This window comes from Rhinatrema bivittatum, chromosome 2, assembly GCF_901001135.1.
Source record: "Rhinatrema bivittatum chromosome 2, aRhiBiv1.1, whole genome shotgun sequence".
NCBI lineage: Eukaryota > Metazoa > Chordata > Amphibia > Gymnophiona > Rhinatrematidae > Rhinatrema > Rhinatrema bivittatum.
Window position 1 is genome coordinate 401,065,391 of NC_042616.1, and position 22,182 is coordinate 401,087,572.

Here is a 22,182-nt window from a genome sequence, read left to right on the forward strand (position 1 = left end):
AAAAGAGCCAGCATGAATTTAGCAAAGGGATGCTTTATCTTACTAACCTATTAGAATTCTTTGAAGGTGTAAAAAAGCACGTGGATAAAGGTAAGCCAATCAAAACAGTATATTTGGATTTTTAGTAGACACCTGATACAGTGCTTCATGAGAGACTCCTCGGAAAACTAGTCATGGATAAGAAGTATTGTCTTACTGTGGATTGGTAACTGGTTAAAAGATAGTGTTGCAATCCATGGGTTGACATGCTAGGCCTCCAAGCTCTCTCTGCAATAGTCCCAGATCTCACTGTGTCACAGGTCAAGAATGCAATAGCATGGTCTTTATAAAATTAATTTACCTCATTTCTTCCAATAGTGCCACTGTTGAAACATTCAAGCAAAGTGTCCTTTATCATAGTCTTAGGCTGGAGGAATGAGATTCTATAGTGCACAAACAGAATAATCTCTTTTCCATTAATATCTCAATCTCTTCTTCTCACAGATCACAATCTGATCATTATAGGCAGAGCAGTCTCTCCTCTATGGGTCACACAGTCCTCTCATCACAAGAGCAACAGTCTTTGTTTCTGCTACTACCTTCCACAACCTACAGCTGTAATTATGCCTTCTTCAGCTACAGCTACCTCCACCCATGCCAGTGTTTAAAGAATCCTCTAACTTCCAGATTCCACACTTTTACTTTCTTCTGGGGGAGGCCTCCATCACTGATCCTTAATGCCCATGATCTGGCAGATCTTCCCATTGCTTCTGCCCCTCCTCCTCCTCTTCTAGCAAACTCTCCTCATTTAAATTCACCTGGGCTTTCTCCCTGGCCGATGGCCCTTCTGGGTGATTAAAGGTTTGGAAGTTTTCACCCTTCCTGCTCTCAGAAACTTCCCCTCAAGAGCCCCATGCCTCCTGGGAGTTGTAGTTTCATTTCTTTTATGATTTTTCCTCTGCTCTGGAGGTTTCTCCCAGACTTTCTAAACCGGTTTCCCCTAGTGGTTCCTCCAGTTAGTTTCTCAAAGGGTATATAGTGATCCTCATATTAGGAAACAAAGAGCAGGATTACTTAGTCCATTTTCCCAGTGGAGAAAGTTAAATAGTGGCGTCCCCCAGGGATCTGTCCTTGCACCAGTATTGTTTAATTTTAAAAAATTGAGTGACAAGTGAAGTGATCACATTTGCAGATTACACAAAAATATATGAAATAGTTAAAATACAGGCAGACTATGAGGACCCACAGAAGGACCTTGTGAGAGTGGGGAACTGGCCATCTAAAAGGCAGATGAAATGTAATGTTGACAAGGGCAAAATGATGCACATAGGGAAGAATAATCCTAATTTTAGATACACAATGCTAGTTTCACATTAGGAGCAACCACCCAGAGAAAGGATGCTGGAGTCCTTGTCAACAGTACGTTGAAATCCTCAACTCAGTGTGCAGTGGCGGTCAAAAAATGCAAGCAGAATGCTAGGATTTAGTCAGAAAGAAATAGAGAATAAAAACAGAGAGCGTCATAAAGCCTCTGTATAGATCTATGATGCAACTGCACCTTGAATATTGTGGGCATTTCTGGTCACTCCATCTCAAAAACGATATAGCAGAATTAGAGCAGATATAGAGAAAGGCAATAAAACTGGTAAAGGGATGGAATGCCTCCATTATAAAGAAAGGTTGTACAGGTTAGAGTTCTTCAGCTTGGAGAAGAGACAATAGAGAGCAGATACGACAGAGTGGAGTAGAACAAGTAAATAGGGAATGGTTACATTTACCCTTTCAGATAGTACAAGGAGTAAGAGATAAATCTTATTTATTTATTTATTTATTTGCGTTTTTTTCTATACCGGCATTCATGGTTAGAAACCACATCATGCCGGTTTACATGTAACAAGGGGTGAGAACAGAAAACGGAACATAAACAAGTGCAGGGAGATCAAAAGTTACATTACAACAAGGGTCTTAAACTTGGAGGAGAGATAAGAATAAGAGAGCCGAACAGTAAGGATTACATTATTTACATTATATACATTATACTGTGAAGACTCTTGTATAATTTACTATCTCTTATAAAATTGCTATCATTTAGTTCGGATCTGGGAAGGCTTGTTTAAATAGCCAAGTCTTAAGCCTTTTTCTAAAAGTCGGTAGGCATGGTTCTTGTCTCAGATCCGGAGGGATAGAATTCCATAATGAAGGGCCGGCTGTGGAAAAGGCTCTGTCTCTGAAAGTTAGATAGTGAGTGGTTTTGGTTTGGGGAACGCGGAGAGATCCTTTGTAGGTTTCTCTGATGGGTCTAGTGGATGTGTGTTGTCTGAGTGGTATTTGTAAATCGAGAGTTGCTTGCTGATGTATAGCCTTGTGGATAATAGTGATAGATTTGTGGAGAATTCTAAAGTGTATAGGCAGCCAGTGCAGGTTCTTGAGAATGGGGGAAATGTGATCTCTTCTCCTGGTGTTGGACAGAATTCTCGCAGCTGTGTTCTGGAGCATCTGAAGGGGTTTGATGGAAGCGGAAGGGAGACCTAGTAAGATGGAATTGCAATAGTCTATCTTAGAAAAGATAATTGCTTGAAGGACCATTCTGAAGTCTCGTACGTGAAGGAGCGGTTTGATTCTTTTAAGTACCTGGAGTTTGTAGAATCCATCTTTAGTAGTTTGTTTGATGAAGGATTTTAAGTTGAGATGGTTGTCGATAATTATTCCTACGTCCCTTGTTTGGGTGGTAGGTGGGTTGGTTGGAAGACTCGAAGATGGGTTGCTGTTTTCTGGTGAGATGATAAGAAGTTCCGTCTTAGCCGTGTTTAATATCAAGTTTAAACTCGAGAGGAGGAGGTTGATTTCTTTAAGACAGAGTTCCCAGAATTCAAGAGTTTTGGCGATGGTTTCGTTGATAGGGATCAAGATCTGCACGTCGTCTGCGTATAGGAAGTGAATTAGTTTCAAGTGGGTAAGCAGTTGACAAAGCGGAAGAAGGTAAATATTAAAGAGAGTAGGTGAGAGGGAGGAACCCTGAGGAACTCCTAAAGAAGAGGAATGGCGGGAAGATTCCTTGTTATGGACCTTTACCTTATAGCCTCTGTTGCTGAGGAAAGAGGTGAACCATGATAGAGCAGTACCTGAAATTCCTATGTTGGACAGTTGGTTGAGGAGGGTGGAGTGGTTGACGGTATCAAACGCAGCCGAAAGGTCTAAAAGAATAAGTAGGAAGGATTGGCCTTTGTCTAGTCCCATGATGATGTTATCCGTCAGGGATATGAGTAGAGTTTCCGTGCTTAATGCTTTACGGAATCCATATTGTGAGGGGTAAAGTATTTTGTGGTCTTCAATGTAGTTGGAGAGTTGAGTGTTGACCAGCTTTTCCATTATCTTGGCAATAAATGGAAGGTTTGAAATCGGGCGAAAGTTGTTAGGGTCTTTAGGGTCTAGATTGGGTTTCTTTAAGAGTGGTTTTAGAGAAGCTAGTTTAAGTTCTTCTGGGAAAATTCCCTGGGATAATGAGCAGTTGATGATATCTGCCAGGGTTTTGGAGATTGTTTCCGGTATAAGAAGGAGGAGCTTTGTGGGTATTTGGTCGAAGGGGTGGGAGGAAGGTTTCATTTTCTTAAGTAACAGGAGGATATCAGAGGCTGTGATGGGTTCGAATGATTCAAAGGGGAAGTGTATTTGATCCCTGCGTTCACGAAGATGAGGTCCAGGGTGTGGCCAGCTTTATGGGTAGGCTTGTTGACGATCTGATTAAAACCCATAGCTGAGAGGGCCGTGAGTAGAGCCTCGCAATTGGTGGTAAGTGTAGGGTTGTCCACATGTATATTGAAATCTCCTAGAATAATGGCTGGGGATTCTAAATTCAAGTGTGTTGTTATGATTTCTACAAAAGGGGAGGCATCTGAGTCCAGGAGACCTGGGGGGGCGTAGACGAGTAGGACTTGGAGTTCGGCTGTTTTGAAGAGTCCTACTTCAAGTTTAGAATCTGATTTGACTGGAAGTTGGGAGAATTTCAATTCTTTTTTGGCTGCCAAAAGAATGCCCCCTCCCATTTTTTTGAGACGAGGGAGGGAGAAGAAGTCGTAGAGATCGGTGGGAAGTTGATTTATTATTGCAATGTCTGTTGGTTTGAGCCAGGTTTCTGTTATGGTACATATGTCTGGGTTGGAGTCTAGGAGATAGTCATTGAGAATCAGGGATTTTTTGGTGAGAGATTGAGCGTTGAATAGCGTGAGGGAAAATAGTGTTAGACCTAGTAGTTGTGTAAGAGGAGTAATCATAATAGGGATAAGGGCTGTGTAGTTGCGAGATCTTTGTGTCATTGTGGTTTTTCCTGTGTTGAGAAAGTTGTGTTGGAGTACTGGGATAGGAAGTATCAGGGTCATAATGAACTGTAGAGTTAGGGATGTTCAGTTGAATTTAAGTGCGCAGATAATTGTGTAGGTAGGTTGGGTGGATGCTGAAATGGCTGACTAACGTTGGATCGGACTGGATGGATACTGTGATGATGAAAGCTGGTAATGCTGGGTGAATGCTGTTATGATGCAAGTTGGTACCGCTGAGTGAATGATGTGAGGATGAGAGATGGACTAACAGATAGCTGATTTACAACAAATTGGAGAAAAATCTTTTTTGATCAATGTACAATAGGGATGTGCAGGTCAGAATTTTCCATTTTGGTTTGTTTTTTCATTTGCTGGGGGTGGGGTTCCCCCGAACCTAAAAATAAAAAACATTAAATAACCAAATCACCCCTCTCAATAAAAAACCAAAATGGGCCTCTGCGAGGCCCTCCAATCCTCCTCCCACCCTCATAAAGACAACCCTGGGGCCCAGGCCTACCCAGCTGCGTTGAGCCAGGCCCAGCTGGGACCTTTCTGACCTTTCCAACCCTCCTCCTGCTCCATAAAAACAAGCCCATAGCCTGGGCCTACCCAACTAAGCTGAGCCAGGCTCACTCAGGGCCTTCCTGGGCCCCCTTCACCCCCCGCCCCCCAACTCCTGCCCTGTAAAAATATTGCCAGGACCAGGGAGCTCCCCAGCCCTTAAAACCATCCAAGGAGGTCTGTAAGATTCAAAGGACAGGACTGATGCCCACTCGTTTCTGCACCATTTTGTTGTATGGTTTGTAGTACCCTCAACCCCAGCTCCAGCCCCAGCAGCAACAGCAACAGCAACACCACCCTCTCCCCCACAAGCCTGCAGAGAGGGAGAAGACATCCCAGAAGAAAGCTAAGGTATGGGGCACTGCAGAGCCAAAGAGAACCCGTGTTCTGCAGTGTATTTACTGTTTCAAGTCCATCAGTAGAGGGAAATACTGGGGCATCTTACAAACAGTAGAATGCTGCAAAATGTGAGAAGAGAGCACTCACTAGCATGGTCTTCAGAAGAGGGTGCAAGTACTAGCCTAAAGACGTCATCTGCCAGTCAAACAAAGTAGCAACAGCAGCAGCAAAGCACTAGAACAGGAGAAGTCAGTCTCCCAAGTCAACCCCCCCGGCTTCTTCCTCTGGTATCATGATAGGTAAGCAGCCCCTAACCCCACATCAGTGGCAAGCAGGGCCAGCGGAACCACTAAGCGAACTAGAGGGTGCCGACCATTAGGGGATGCGAGCCAAATCTCCACTCCTCTATGGCACCGCCACTCGCGGCCCCACGTGGCTTACGCCCCCTAATGGGGGTGGCAGCATGACCGGGAGGGGAGGGCAGTGTGACGAGGGTAGGGTGGCGCAAGGCAGAAGGTGCCTAGGATGCCTAATCTCCTTGCACCGGCCCTGGTGGCAAGCTACCCCGGAGCAGAGGAAGTATGTAATCATATCACTGTCATGGGATAGAAGACAAGAAGCATCAAAGGTAGTCACATGCTGTATCAAGAAAATGATTTCACTGGAGGATTAGCCCTTACAGATGGTAGAGAATGTGAGATTTAAGCTTCTACTGGCAGCTAATTATAAAGTGCTCTCTTGGGCAACATTTAGCAGCCAGGTTATCCCCAGCCTGTATACTCAGTGCCATGCTTACATCCAGACATAGCTGGCCAAGGTGAAAAGAGGAAGCATTCATTTCACTAGTGACATTGGGACCGACCAGAATGCTACACATGCCTATTTTACCATCATGCCACACTATTGATAGTTGTCTGAGACAGGAGCAGGCAGCAACTCTAGCAGGTAGGGAGCAGCAGGGTACAGTTGTGTTGTGCTCACTGAATATCTTTTTTTTTTTTTTAATTGTTTTTTATTAAATTTCCAAGGATAGTACATGACAATAATACTACATTCTCTGTGATTGCAATGAACAAGTAGGTAATTATTCATTTAACTTTGTAAGCTTGAAAAAACAGGAACATTAAGCAATAACATTAAGTAATAAACAAAACCTAGACTGGCTTAATGAAGAGTACATCCTCAATTACAATTACTGATGGGCATTTTCAAGGATGTACTCACTGAATATCTTAGCAGCAATAAGGAAGACCATGGAGGGTGGCAGGTAGAGGAGAGATACATGATTGTTTATACTGTTTTTTGGGGGTTTTTTTAGACTGACAGTGGTCAAAATATGAAAAGGATAGGGCAAGATGGGGGCTATGAGAGGATCCATTGCTTTGCATACTTGCTTCACTAAAGGATGCCCAGGGAGTGAAGAAAGAACATAGCAGCAGCTTAGGCCTGAAAGAACTGATTAATAAGTGCAGGAAAATAGCAAGGCATTTCACTGAACCATGAAGGTTGGGCAGCAGCTGGGCGAGAGTCAGGAAGCAGTGATGGGTGCCTGTGCATCAGTTGATTCAACGTGTAGGCATCAAATGGAATTCCATCAGTCTAATGGAGCAAGAGGAAGTCAGTCCTTCATGATTTGGCTCTGGATGGCGACATAAGTGGTGCCTTTGGCATCATGAATGGCTACACATAGAAAAGAGAGACAACAAAATAAAACATTTAGATAGAACCCAAAGCAGTTCTACAGGGAATTGGGAAAAACATAAGTACTGTAAAGCACCACCGGCAAAAGAAACAGAATAGTTTTGGAGAAATTTGTATGAAGATCCTGTAGAGCACAACAGAGAACACAATGGTTGCTTAGCATACAGGAGAATATAGTAAAGACAAACATCAAAACTATGGAATGACCTGAAATTACAACTGACCTAGAAGCCAGGTTTAAAAGATCCCCAGATTGGAAGTGCCCTGGCCTTGATGGAATTCCCAACTATTGGCTCAAATATTTAACCTCAGGGGGCGCTGTTGCATGCTGATGAAGGTGGATGCATGCTAGTGTAGTTCCACCAACCTGGGACCTTAATTCGCTTTAAAAAACTTTGTTTTTGTTGCACTTTGCCTACAGAATTTTGGGCATAGTTTTGGTGCACTTCGGAATGGAGACATTTACCTGTTGCAATCCCCAGCTGTTTTGGCTTCTGGCTCCATGACCATGTGTCACACAAGCAGCACTTTAGAGTAGCCTATTACTGACATTTACCAGGAGGTGCAGGACCCTACTTCAGGAGGAGATGCTGGTGGGAGAGTTTTTCTGCTATGATGGGACAAATTTTACAAGAGCTAAGGGAATTACACATGGTTATGTCCCATGATTTGAGTGGATTGTGGGCTTTTATAGAGGAGCTCAAGGAGCGAACAGAAATAGTAGACCCTAAAGTTGAAGAGTCAGAGAACCGTGTCTCTGCAATTGAAGACTGGGAGTCCACCATGGCAAACTCGTCACAGCTCTTAAAAAACAAGTTAAATTCTTAGAAGATAAGGTAATCGACCTGAAAGACAGGTCTTGCCATGGCAATATTGGGGTGATCGGGATTCCCAAGCGGGCAGAGGGCCACGATCCGAAGAGGTTTCTCGAAACGCTCCTTCGAAAACTATTCAATCTGGGTGACCTGAGCAGCCGGATGGACCTCCGAGGTCACGGCATTCGCTCATGCGCCTTCGCTGCTTGAGCGCCCAAATTGGACGTGCGTTCATGCACCTTCGCCGGCATTTGGGCGCTCAAGGGTCCGGAGTGACATCACAAGCTGCAAGATGGCACTGGGGAGGCAGTGAGCAGTGGAATGGAGGCAGGCAGGCAGGCAAGCCGGAGCTGCTCCGCATGCAGGAAAGGTAGGGAGCTGCCGTCCCGCCCCCCCCCAGCCCTGGCTCCGCCGCTCTGGCAATCTTCCAGTTGCCTGCCGGTGCAATATTTTTGGCATCATGAGCTCGCACCACCTGTACGTCCCATTTGGGCGCTCAAGCCAGCAAAGGTGCCTTGAGCGCCCAAATTGGAAGTACAGGCGTGCGTTCATGCATCTTCGCCAGCTGGGGCTGCTGAAAGCCGCCTCATGGAGAGCGCCCGATCCACCCTGGGCTGCTGACGTGGGAGAAGGAATGCTGAAAGAGAAAATGAAGGGACAACATGAGCCAAAGCGGAAGAAGGAATGCTGGAGGAGAACATGAAGGGTTGTGAGCCAAAGCGGGAGAAGGCATGCTGAAAGAGAAAGTGAAGGGACATTTGTGAGTCAATGTCCCTGTCAGCGCGGGCCCGAACAGGAGACCGGCACCCATGGACGCAGCCAGGGCAGGTGAGCGGGGGCTGGGGGAAAGTTTGCCCGTGAAATTTCACGGGCAAACTTTACCGCCTACCCTCTAACGCAGGGGTAAGGGTAGGCGGTAATTTAGCAGGTTAAAGATGCGGCTAAACTGCAGGTTAAAAAGGCGATAGTCGGGGCGCACATTACTGTATGGGAGGGAATAGCTAATCGGAGCGTTTACATATCATATACATGCCGCGGGCGGAAAGGGTTACCCGTTGGTTTAAAGAAGCAGTAAGGATGGGTTAAAAGGGATAGTGAATCGCGGGTTGGACTTACGTGGCCAAATTCCGGGTACAAAGCGGGTTAGAAACGGGGTAATCGTGGCCGCGCTTTACTGTATCGGCCTGTCTGTTACTAATGCTGTTCATACTTTCTACATAGTTTCCTTGTTTCTGTTATACTGCCAACTGGTGGTCAGTCTGCATATTCACAGCTTCTGCTGTATTCAGTGCAGCTGGCTCTGAAGGGTTAAAGTATGACTTGGAAGCAGAGGGTCCTGGGTATTTTTTCCAGGTGTGTTTTCAGTCAGCTCTGATCAACTCTGTTTTGTCCAGCCTGTTTGATTCAGCAACTAATCTGACCAACCCTGCAGAGCACTCTTCATTTTACCTGCCTTTATTTCTGTGACCCAGACTGCATTGGTTGCTGTTATCTATAGTTTTTGCACAATAAGAATGTATTTGTTTTGCATATAAAATAAAGTTTGGAGTTCAAGAAGTGGCCTAGATTGTCTGTGAGTAAAGGCTAAGTTATATCTTTTAAATTTGTTTTGTCTGGCACTAAATCTATTGAGTACTCTAATTAATTCCATAACCCAAGAAATTAATTAGAGTACTCAATAGATTTAGTGCCAGACAAAAAAATCAGGGAATATCCCTGTTATTTTATTTAAAGTATTTATTATCCACCCCAAACTTGTTTTGGAGGGGTGGATAATAAATACTTTAATTAAAAAAAAATGGAGACAGAATAGACATTTCACCTACTATTTGTAGATGATTTGAAACTCTATAGTTCCTACAATGCTCATTTAGCAGAACAACTCTGAGTAGTAAAATTTCTCAGATGATATCTGGTTTGGACAAGTCTGCAAAGGTGCCCATCCTTAGAGGAAAATTAAGCACAACTGAAAACATTGTTCCTGCCTGAAGATTGTAATATAAAAAAACTAGAGCAGAAAGGTATGTATAAATATTAGGAGTAGAGGAAGGTAGAAAAATTCAGCATAATGTACTGAAAGAAAAGATCAGTTGATATTGAAAAGTGCCTTAACAGCATGGGAAAAGATACAAACTCAGTTCCTGCACTCTAATACAGCTTTTGAAATAGTGGATTGGACCCATAAATATCTTGATAAATCGGATATAAAAATAAGAAGGTTCTCCATGCCCATCAGGTAATCTATAAGAACCAGTGTATGCTGAGATTGTACATCCCTAGAGCTGAAGGCAATATGGGTCTCATTAAAAATTATTACATATATGGAGCTACCATAATAGGCCTTCAGGCATACTTAATGGTATCAACTGATCCAAGCAACCAAATAGTGCTAAAGGATGAAAGCGAACAAGCAACACTGATTTCTGTTCTTAAACTTGGACAATTGTTCAGGCGAATGACTGAAAATCCACCAACGTACAAGGGGAAAGCAGGTACAGAATCAGCAAAACAAGAGGGAAAACTAAAGAATCAGACAATCAGACGAGGAAAGACCATTGGCAGAAGCAGGGGCGCATTGGCCTATCAAGGCTTTGGGCATGCCCGGTGAGTCGGTCAGCCCAATCACATGGTTGCTGTTGGTCACACCCATGCCTGCGGAGTCGCTGTACCCAATACCACCCTGCAGCAGCAGCTCTTCTCTCTGCTCAAGGCTGCCTTTTCATTTTCTGCAGAGAGGCAGCATGGGCCTGAGCTCCTTTTCCACACAGCACTGCGGCAGCAGAAACATTCTGGCCGATTCCTCGGTCTTTCATGCCGTCGCAACCATGCTCTGCTGTGGACTGGCAGGACCAAAGACAGTTGCTGCAGGCCGCCGCAGGAGCAGGGCCGAAAACGGGAGCTCAACTGGAGGCCACCACCAGGCCCCCGCAGCAGTTTTAGGTATTTTTTTTTAGCTCCCCGATGGCAATGACAAGGTAGCTCCATGGGCCTGCTCTCTCTACTCTCCTTTCCACCCCTACCACCACTGCAGTAAAGGAAAGAACTCCCACTACGTTCCTCACACCTGCTTTGCCCTTCCTCACCTGGTCTCGAGTCTCCTCTGCCGGAGACATGTACGCACGAATATCCTGAGGCTACCTCTCTGAGGGCTGAGCACTTCCCGCTGCTCCCAGGTGCGACAGCTTCAAACCCCCCCCCCCCCCCAAACAAAAAAAACTACCCTTAGCGATTATTACTACCTACTAGAGCAGCAACAGGGCACCTACCCAGACCCTAGTCTTTTGGGGCCCTGCTTGAATACCCCCTAACCACCATGTAAATGTAAATTTGTTTTTTAACTTAAGAGACAGCGAGAGTGAGTCACTGAGTACCTATCTGAGCTGGTATGAATTTTGAACATGTATGAGAGGGCATATTCAAGAGTGCATGTGATTGAGCATGTGTGAGAGCATGAGTGTGTGTTTGTGAGTCAGTGAGCGTGAGAGAGTATGTTTGTGAGGGTGCATATGACAGAGTATGAATAAGAATGAACATGTATGTTAGAGAGTATGTGTGTGTGCACTCCTATGCCTGCCTGATCCACAACAATCTTAAGGTGATAGGAATCAAAGGTTCCCAGGTATAAAGAGTTTGGGATTTTCAATCCTTATTAGTTTAAGTTATTAGATATTATTAAATGTATCTGCTGTTTTAAAATATTTTACTGATTCCCAATTGTTGGATGTTCATTTTGTCAGCTGTTTTGAAATATTTATTCTTTTTTTTAGTCTGGTTTTACTATTATGGCTGAAGTCTTATATTTTTTTATTTTATTGTTTGATATTTTATGAGGAAAGATGGTGATTCTGGTTTTCCATTGTTCCACTGGCTTGTTACTGTTTCCAGTTCAGTTTTTGTTTCTACCTTATGGTCTTTTTATTCTGTGTTTGAGTTTGTTTGAAGATCTACACATGTAATAGAGGTGAAGTATTCTACTAGCATGTAGTTTCTATTTAGGGATCTATAACAGCTTGACTTGTTTGTTTTCTTTTCCCAATAGGAAGTGTATTGGTGTTTTAGAGTCTGGTGCAATATTTATCATGTTGCTGTTTTATAGGTAGGGTTGTAACTCTTTGTGTGCTGGAAGTTAGTGCTGTTTTGGTGTGGAGGTTTACTGTTTTGTAATTCAGTTTACCCAAGATTTTCTGAAGTCCAAGCCCACACCCAAAATGCATTAAAATAGGCTTAATGCCATAAGTGTTGCACTGGAGGTGGACCCTTGGCCTGGTGCAGGATTGGTATGGCCCTCTGGTTGGACCCAGAGAGCACCTGCCACCAGGAGGCGGAGCGCACAAGGAGTTAGAGGCTAACTGGAGCTTCATCAATAACAGTCTGGGGTTTCCACAGGTTGAGCCCTTGGGTACCCAGACCGCCTGGACTTAGGTGGGCCTCTGGTGGTCTCTCAGAGAGATAGCAGAGGGGTGTGCCCACCACGAGCAAGGGTGTGTGGCTGATGCAGAATGGATGGACTAGACCCAAACTGGAAGCTCCGGAGACCTCAGGGTGGTAGCAGCTCAGGGAGGTCCTCCAGGCGAGACAGGCAGTGCCTGTGGGTCTAGTCGAGTGGAAACCGTGATTAGTTTCCAAGCAGGTTGGTCTGGTAGTCACAGTAGGCCAGAAGAGAGTGTCCGAGTGAAGCGCAAGGGTCAGAACCAGAATATCTGTCCAAGAATAGTCAGCCAAAGCAAGGGTTAATACCAGGGTCAGCTTCCAGATGGCAGGCACGAGAATGGTCAGGCAGGCAGTGGTCAGTTCCAGATGGCAGACATAAGAATGGTCAGACAGGCTGTGGTCAGTTCCAGGTGGCAGACATAAGAATGGTCAGGCAGGCAGAGGTCAGTTCCAGGCGGCAAACAGAAGAATGGTCAGGCAGGCAGAGGTCAGTACCAGAGTTCAGTCCGATGGGTACTACCTGAGAAAGGTATGGGAACACACAGAGACACAGGTAACGCTGGGACTAGGAGACGCTGAAACAGGAGACTCTGGAACAAGAGACACTGGAACAAGAGACACTGGAACACACAAGGCAAACTGACACACCAATGGTGTCGACCCGATTGTCAAGGCGAGGTCCTGAGGACAGTCACAGTAGTCACAGTAGGCCAGAAGAGCGTGTCCGAGTGAAGCGCAAGGGTCAGAGCCAGAATATCAGTCCAAGAATAGTCAGCCAAAGCAAGAGTCAATATCAGTTCCAGATGGCAGGCACAAGAATGGTCAGGCAAGCAGTGGTTAGTTCCAGGCGACAGACAGAAGAATGTTCAGGCAAGCAGAGGTCAGTACCAGAGGTCATTCTGATGGGTACTACCTGAGAAATGTACGGGAACACACGGAGACACACGGAGACACAGGGAACGCTGGGACGAGAAGATGCTGGAACAGGAGACGCTGGAACAAGAGACACTGGAACACACAAGGGAAACTATCACACCAACGGTGTCAACCCGATTGTCAAGGTGAGGTCCTGGGGCAGGGCCTCGCCTTAAATAGCAAGTCTACCTGACATCATCGGGAGGCGCCCCCGCGGGTTTTCCCGCCTTGGGCCCTTTAAAGGGCTGTTAGCCGCGCGCGCACTTAGGGGCGTGATGGAGGACGCCGACTATGAGTAGCCCCGACGGGAGCTCTGCCGTGAGGCCTGCGAGAAGGATGGTGAGTGGAGAGCCCGAGGATGCCGTGAGCTGGCTGCGGCAGCAATGGAGGGGTGCCCAGAGCTGGTCGAAGGAAGCGTGAGGTGAGCAGGCCCGGCCGCAGTGCCAAACAATAAGAACATAAGAAGTACCATGCTTGCTCAGACCAAAGGTCCATCAAGTCCAGTATCTTGTCTCCAACAGTGGCCAGTCCCTAAAAGTAGATTCAATTTTTTGCTGTGACAAGTGGTGGGTTTCCCCGAGTCACCTGTTTAATAATTATGGACTTTTCTTCCATTAACTTGTCCAAACTCTTTTTAAATTCAGTTATGCTAGCTGTCTTGATCCCATCCTTAGGCAGTGAATTCCATAACTTGATTGTGCATTAAGTGAAAAAAATAGACAATTGAGGCAGGATATGATTGATGGCTACAAAAGTATGAGTGGAGTAGAACAGGTAAATAAGGAACAGCTATTTACCCTTTCAAATAACATTAGGACTAGGGAATACTCACTGAAATAACAGGTAGCAAATTTAAAACAAATTGGAAAAAGTATTCTCCAAGCTGAAGAGTCCTAACTTGTTTAGCCTTTCTCCATAAGGGAGCTGTTCCAATCCCTTAATTATGTTTATCACCCTTCTCTATATCTTTTCTAACGCCACTATACCAGAATGACCAGAATTTCACACTCAAGATGCCGCCACATTAGTGATCTATACAAAGGCATTATGATTATCTCGGTTTTATTCTCCATTCCTTTTTAAATTATTCCTAGCATTCTCTTTGTTTTTCTGACTATCATCCACTCTGAGCTGAGGATTTCACTTTACTGGCCTCACAGTGAATGCATAAATATTGTGTATGGGGAGGGTGAGTTTGGAGGGGGTGTAAGGCTGTAAAGTTCATATATGGTGTCTATAATAATCTTTCATCAGCCCTGGCTGCACTGGCTCCATGTGGGAAATCTGGATTCTGTCTGGAGCTGTGCTGCGCTGGGTCAGTGGCTCTCCCCATCCACACTCATACTTTGTGTCAGTGTGTGTGCGTGTGTGTGTGTGTGTGTGTGTGGGTGGGTGGGTGTAAGTCTTTCTGACACAGATACACACACGTTCTCTTGCTCAGACACAGACACACCCACATACTGAGAGCAACAGAATGTGTATGTGCCTTTGTTTCAGAGCAGGAGAGAGAGTGTGTGTGTGTGTGCCTGACACTGACTGGCAGTATGGTTATCTCATTATTTGGCAACTGATTCAAGAGCTGCTTGGTTGGTAAACATCTAACACCAAACCAGGAATGAGAGATGTATGAGAGATGAGCATAGCTCTTTGCTTCAACGGCAGGGGAGAAAGACTGAATCATCACGCATATCCAGCATAGCTCTCTGCTTCAACAGCAGGGAAAAAAGTCTGATACCTCACTTTCAATGCATATCCAGCATAGCTCTCTGCTTCAACGGCAGGGGAGAAAGTCTGATACCTCACTTTCAATGCATATTCAGCATAACTCTCTGCTTCAACGGCAGGGGGAATGAAGAAAAGTGGATCTATATACAGACAACAACCAACAAGGACTGTATTACATAGTCTGGGTAAACAAATAAGCATGGGTGTAGCTTGCTTATTGCGGCGGTTACTACCCCTAACTAATTAAGATATTTCACTTAGATGCAGTTCTAACACTGCTCTCTACATTAATGGTGTGGGTGGAAGGGAAATAGAACCAAAAGGTTACTAAGAGCCAAGAGTAACAGATAAGTATGAGAAAAAAAAAAGTGCGAAACTTGCTGGGCAGACTGGATGGGCCGTTTGGTCTTCTTCTGCCGTCATTTCTATGTTTCTATGATGTAACCAAGCTTATGGGGAGCCAAAGCGATTGCATGGATAGAAGGGGGACCGCTGCTCTGTTTGTTCTCTCCTGGTCTAGGGTATGCACTACTACTTAGTTATTTAGGAAAAATGTGAAATCTATGTTAGAAATTTTTTGACTCAATTCTGCCAGGTTCCAGATCATGATGTACCTCTCAAGGAGTGAGCTTTTGGGAGCTCTTGAAACACATGCTGTAGGAATAGTGCACGAGGAAAGTCAGATACCCAGTGGGCTGGTTCTGAAAAAAATCCCCCGGGCTGCTGTTTTCCTGCAAGCCGCCCCTGGGCAGAAGCATAGATATAGTGGGAAGTACAAAGAGAACTAGTGGGACATAACAAAGCTATTCCTGAACAGCGCGGGAGGCTATCCACGGTCCAGTCAAAATCACACGTGCGAAGGCTGCGTCTTCCCGGGCCTGCACATCCAGGCGATAATGCCTGAAAAAAGTGAGTAAGGAGGACCAAGTCGCAGCTCGGCAAATGTCGATGAGAGACAACAATCTAACCTCCGCCGATGACCCTGCCTGAGCCCTAGAGGAATGAGCCCTAACCTGACTAGGCAATGGCTGCTCAGCATCCACATATGTGGCTGTGACTATCTCCTTAATCCAGCGGGCTATTGTAGCCTGTGATGCCAGCTCGCCCTGTTTACTTCCACCATGGAGAACAAACAAGTGATCCGTCTTCCTGAGAGATTTCAAAATCTCCAGATATCTCAAGATATGCCTCTTGACATCCAAGGACCGTAACAGGTGATATTCCTCTGCATCTCCTTCCCTGTCCAGAGATGGCAGGGAAATGGACTGATTCAAGTGAAAATCCGAGACCACTTTTAGCAAAAAGGAAGGAACAGTATGCAGTCACTCATAGAAATGGCTCCAGGCAAGACAAGGCCTGCAGTTTGGACTCTCGACGTGCAGAACAAATTGCCACAATTAACATTGTTTTCAAGGTTAGTAACCTCAAGGAAAGGCTACACATCAGTCAAAAAGTAGGGCCTGCTAAAAAATCCAAAACTAGATTAATACTCCACAAGGGCACCGGTAACTGCAAGGGAGGATGAAGATACTTCACTCCTTTCAAGAAACGGGCCACAAGTGGATGAGCCAATAAGGGTCCACCATTCACCTGACTTCGGAAACTGGCAAGAGCTGCCACTTGTACTTTTAATGAATTAAGGGCCAACCTTTTACTCAATCCATTCTGCAAAAATTCCAAAATGAGCGGGATTTTAACTGAATGAGGAAGAGCCTCTCAATCTTCACACTGAGCCTCAAACACTTGCTAAACCCGCACATAGGTTAAGAAAGTGGAGAACTTTCTTGCTCTTAGCAAGGTGGCAGTCACCACAGTAGAATATCCATGCTCCACTGTTGGAAACAGGATGCTGGGCTTGATAGACCCTTGGTCTGACCCAGTGTGGCATTTTCTTATGTTTCTTATGTTTCTTATCCATGCTTCAGCAATCGAGTTGGATCTTCATGAAGAACAGGCCCCTGCTGTAGCAGATTCCTGTGCGCCAGAAACTGGAAGGGAAAGTCCACCAGGAACCTTTGGAAATCTGCATACCACAGTCTCCTGGGCCAATCTGGTGCCACCAGAAGCACCATGCCCCTGAATCATTCTGCCAACATGGGCCACGGGGGAAAAGCATACATCAGCTTGCCCTCCGACCACTCCAGCATGAGGGCATCAATGCCCAAGGATTTTCGATCTCTCTGTGACTGAAGAAGCGAGGAACCTTCGCATTGAGAGAATCACCAGCAGATCCAGAAACAGAAGGCCCCAGTGATCCACTATTAGCTGAAATGCCTTGTTTGACAATTCCCATTCTCCTGGATCCAGACTCTGCAAGCTGAGAAAGTCGACTCTTACATTGTCTTTTCCTGCAATGTGTGAGGCTGAGATCTCCTGAAGATGCACTTCCGCCCATTCAATATGTTGGGCTATTTCCTGCAACACTTGCTGGCTCTTTGTTTCTCCCTGCCGATTTGTTGTAGTGACGAACGAGGATGTGGACCCTTTGCTCGAGGAGGAGTTGGCACTATCTTAGAGGGCGAACCCCCGCAGGTCCCTACCGTCGGGAGGCGAGGCCGAGCTGACGCAGGGGCCGGCTGGAGCTTCACCAATACCAGTCCTGTTCCCCACGGGTTGAGCCTTTGGGTGCATTGGGCCGGATGGTCTTAGGTGGGCCCCTGTGAAGACGGTGGATTCACAGCCAGAAGAGTCACCCAAAGTCAGTCCAGGATCAGAAGCCAGAGAGTCGCCGATAGCCAGTCCGAGGTCAGAAGCCAGAGTCATCGATAGCCAGTCCGAGGTCGAAGCCAGAAGAATCACCGTAAGCCAGTCCGAGGTCAGAAGCCAGAGAGTTGCCGATAGCCAGTCCGAGATCGAAGCCAGAAGATCCGTCCGTCGGAACTAAGAATGGGAGCTGGAGCAGGAACAGGACTCAGAAGGCAGGAACAGGGCTCAGACACTCACGCAGCTCAGAAGACTCCACAAGAGAAGCAGATTCATTGCCAAGTTGTCTGTCCTGGGTCGCTGCAGGGATTTTAAAGGAAGGAGGCCTGATGTGAACAGGGAGGGCCGGTGACGTCTCCCTGCCATGGGCCCTTTAAATTTGTGTGAAGGATGCGCGCACGCGCTTAGGAGGCAGAGCCAAGATGGTTGACGTCTCAGCTCGGGAGGAGAACGCTGCGGCCCCGGCGGTGCGGGAGGAGCGCAAGCCCTGCCGAGGCTCGGGACCAGCGAGGGAGAGATGGAGAATGGAGCCGGTAGGCATTACATGATTGATATAAGCCACTGTCATTGCATTGTCCAACATTATCCAGACTGCTCAACCCTGCAATCAGTTGCTGAACCGCAAGCATGCCAACTGGACTGCATGGGCTTCCAGCCAAGTGATGTTCTAGAGAGACTCTTCTGCACTCCAGCACCCTTTTGCTGTCAGCTCCTGACAGTGAGCTCCCCAACCCTGGAGGCTCACATCTGTTATGAGCATTAGCCAGACTGATGATCTCAGGGAATCCTCCTTTCTTAGATGATCTGCTTTTAACCACCACTGCAGGTGAGTGCAGACCTCCATCTGTAGGTGAAGCCAAATCGAATAGTCCTGAGACTGTAGGCTCCAATGAGACATCAAAGTGCGCTGAAGAGGACGCATATGCACTCTTGCCCACGGCACCTCCAGGGTCGCCACCATCAATCAGAGCACCTGTAGATAGGACCACACTGTCGGGCATATTGTGTTCGTCAATAGACACACCTGTGCCATCAGTTTCTGAATACGGCTTTCCGGCTGGAACACCCTGCCCTGTTTCATGTGAAACCAAACACCAAGATTCTCTTTCTACTGTGATGGCTGAAGATTGTTCTTGGTCAGGTTCACCTCCTAACCTAGCTCCTGCAACAAGGAGATCACCTTGTGCAAAACCCAGAGTTTCTCTTCCAGACTCAGCCCGAATCAGCCAATCGTCCAAGTACAGGTATACCAGGATCCCATCCTTTCTCAACTCAACCGCCACCATCACTATAATCTTGGAAAAAGTTCTGGGCTCAGTGGCCAAACCAAAAAGTAGCACTCAAAGCTGATAATGACACCCCAAAACCATGAAATGCAGAAATCATTGATGCTCTAGCCAAATGGAAATATGCAGGTATGCCTCAGACAAATCCAGAGACGTCAGAAACTCTCACAACTGTACTGCCATTATCACTGAGCACAAAGTTTCCATGAGAAAACGAGCCACATGCAAATGACGGTTGACCCCCTTGAGATCTAGGATGGGACAAAAAGAGTTCTCCTTCTTGGGCACAATGAAATAAATGGAATATCAGCCCATATTTTCTTGAGACGTGAGAGTTGGAACCACAGCCCACAGACTGAAAAGTCTTGACAATGTACACTCCATTGCCTGTCTCTTCTGCGGGGAGTTGCAGGGAGACACCATGAACACATCCCTAGGAACACTATGAAACTCCAGCTCATAGCCATTTCATATCTCCTCCGGAACCCACTGGTCTGATGTGATTTCAACCCACATCCGATAAAAGAGAGAGAGAGAGAGAGATGACCCCTTATCTCCTGTTCCCGAGGTTGGGCCAGCACACCTTCATTAGTAGGCTCGGGGGGCTCCACTACCCGAGCCTGTGCCCTTTCTGGACTTCCTAGGAAGAAAAGACTTAGACCTAATCAAACGTCGAGCCCTCTGGAAGCCTGCTCCTCTGTAAGACTGAAAACATGTGGATCCCCTAGTATGACCTCTCATGCTGAAGGAGTGCAGCGTCTGTTTCTTATCCTCTGGCAACCGAGGAACCTGGGACTCACCCCACTTATTGGCCATTTTCTCCAGCTGACTCCCAAACAAGAGTGAGCCTTTAAAGGACAACTTCGTAAGGTAAGACTTGGAGGCTGCATCAGCTGACCAATTTCTCAGCCATAACTTACACCTGGCCGCTATTACCGAAGCCATCCTCTGGCCAAAGTGCAGACTAAATCACAACCCGCATCTGCCAAAAAAGGTGGCTGCTGGATCCATCACTGCCCTGGAATGCACACCAAATTCATTGACTTCCTGAGAGAGAAGTAAACAAGAGCGAGCCATCAGGGAACAACAAGAAGCTATCTGCAGATTTACTGACATTGCATCAAAGGCTTGCTTATAGATAGCCTCAATTCTCCTATCCTGTGCATCCTTCAAGGCCATTCTCCCTTCTACGGGAATAGTCGTCCACTTGGTGACAGCACACACAAGCGCATCCACTTTTGGAAAGCATAATTGCTCTCTCGCAGCTAGATCCAGGGGTACAGTCCTTCCAAGCCTTTGAAATTAGCTTCTGGGGTGCCCCATTCAAGATCAATCAATGCTTGAATGACCTCCATAATAAGGAAGAAACATGAGGCTTTATGCAAAGAAAATTGACCTCTTACTGTTTTTGTTGTGCTGTCATAAGACAAAGCCTACTATGTATGCCTGACCTGTTCCTCAACTAGAGTTCCTTTTATATGAATAGAAAGTCCATAATGTGTTTCTTCAATTGTTTTAATATTGCATGGGAAATTTTACTTCCTACATAATTTCATGGTTCACTGCGTGCCAGGAAACAAAAAATGATTTGTTTGTTTGCAGTCCACTTGTTCCTCTAACCATCTGTTGCTCTCTTCAGAAACTAGCAGCTCTGTGAGCTGTCCAAAAGCTCAGCTAGTTTTTATTGTTTAAAATGCAAAAAAAAAAATTAAAAAAATCAGAATTTGGAAATATAATCATAACATCCTCATTTTTAAAGATAGGGTGAACATCTGTCAAACTCAGATACTTCCTCCTTGTTTGTGTGTATGCGTGCATGTGTCTGGGTGTTGTTTACAGTTTTTATAAAAATAAATTAATTCTGTGCTGTAGCTCTTCATAATGTTATTGAATGAAACTTGACTATATTCCTTCTGAAGCTACATTGACATTCAGTCACAAATAGAAAATGCTACCTTTACTACTGCTGACAAATAATAGTCAGAGCAAAATCACATATTAAGGGGACTAGTTACTAAACAGCATTAACACATTAAAACGCATTAAAGCCTGCATTAAACTGAACATATGTTAATGCTAACTAGCTCATTTAATGTGTTTGCCAATGATGCAAAAATTTAACAATACCTCTAGAGCAGTGGTTCCCAACCTTTTTTGTTTCATGGTACACCTGGCACAGGGGTCTGTTGAGGCACACCACCTGCTTCCCCATCATCAGTTTCTCTTCTCTTATTACCCTCTCCCCTTACCCCTTGGCATCATCACTTTCTCCCTTCACTCTTCCCCCAGCATCCTAATCATGCCAGTCCCCTGGCTCATGATCGTCTTCCCTTCCCTATCCTCCACCCTTCTGGCATCATCATCATCATCATTATCACCTTCTCTCTCCCACTATCTCTTCCCCCTCCCTCATATTATCATCAACTTCCCTCTCCCTCACTCCCTGGCATCAACATCACCTTCTCTCTCTCCACCTCCTCATCCCTGGCATCATTATCATCACTACCTTCCCTTTCCTTCTACCCCACTTCCTGGCATCATCTCCTTCCTTCTTCCACCATCATCATCATCATCATAACCTTCCCTCTCTTTCCACCACTCTCCTGCACCCCTGGCATCATCACCTTCTCTCTCCACCTCCTCACCCCTGACATCATCATCATCATCATCATCAGTAGTTTCCCTTTCCTTCCACCCCTCTCCCCCACCCCCTGGCATCATCATTATCTCTCTCCTTCTTCTCCTCTGGCATCATCATTATCAGCTTCCCTCTTCCTCCATTTCTCTCTCCCACCCCTTGGCATCATAATCACCTTCTCTTTCCCTCCATCCTTTCCCCCAGCCCTAGGCTTTCTCACCATGTCTTCAACAACCCCTTACATCATCATTGCTTTCCCTCTCCCTCTTCTCCTCCTCACCTCCTGGCATCATCTCCTTCCCTCTTCCTCCACCCTGTCCCTCACTTCTGGCATCATCAATTTCCCTCTCTCTCCATCCCCTGGCATCATTGCTTTCTCTCCCTCTCTCTCCACTCTCCTTGCAATCACCTTCTGTTCCCTTTCCCTTCAACCCTGGCATCACTTACCCTCTTCCTCACTTCCTGGAGTTATCATCATCTTCCCTCTCTCCCATCCCCTGTCATTCCTCTCCCCCACTGACATTCTTATCAAACTTCCGTTTACCCACCCACCCTGGCATCACCTTCTCTCAACCTCACTCCCTGGCATCATTATCACCTTCCCTCTCCTTCCACCTTTCCTCCCCAACCCATGACCTCATCAACTTCCCTGTCCCCTGTCTCCTGGCATCATCACCTTCCCTGCCCTCTCCCCCAACACACTGTGGCACATTCTGCTGTCCCTTTCCCCCAATCCCTGAACAGCAAATGTCTGTGAGCAGGCTTACCCTGTG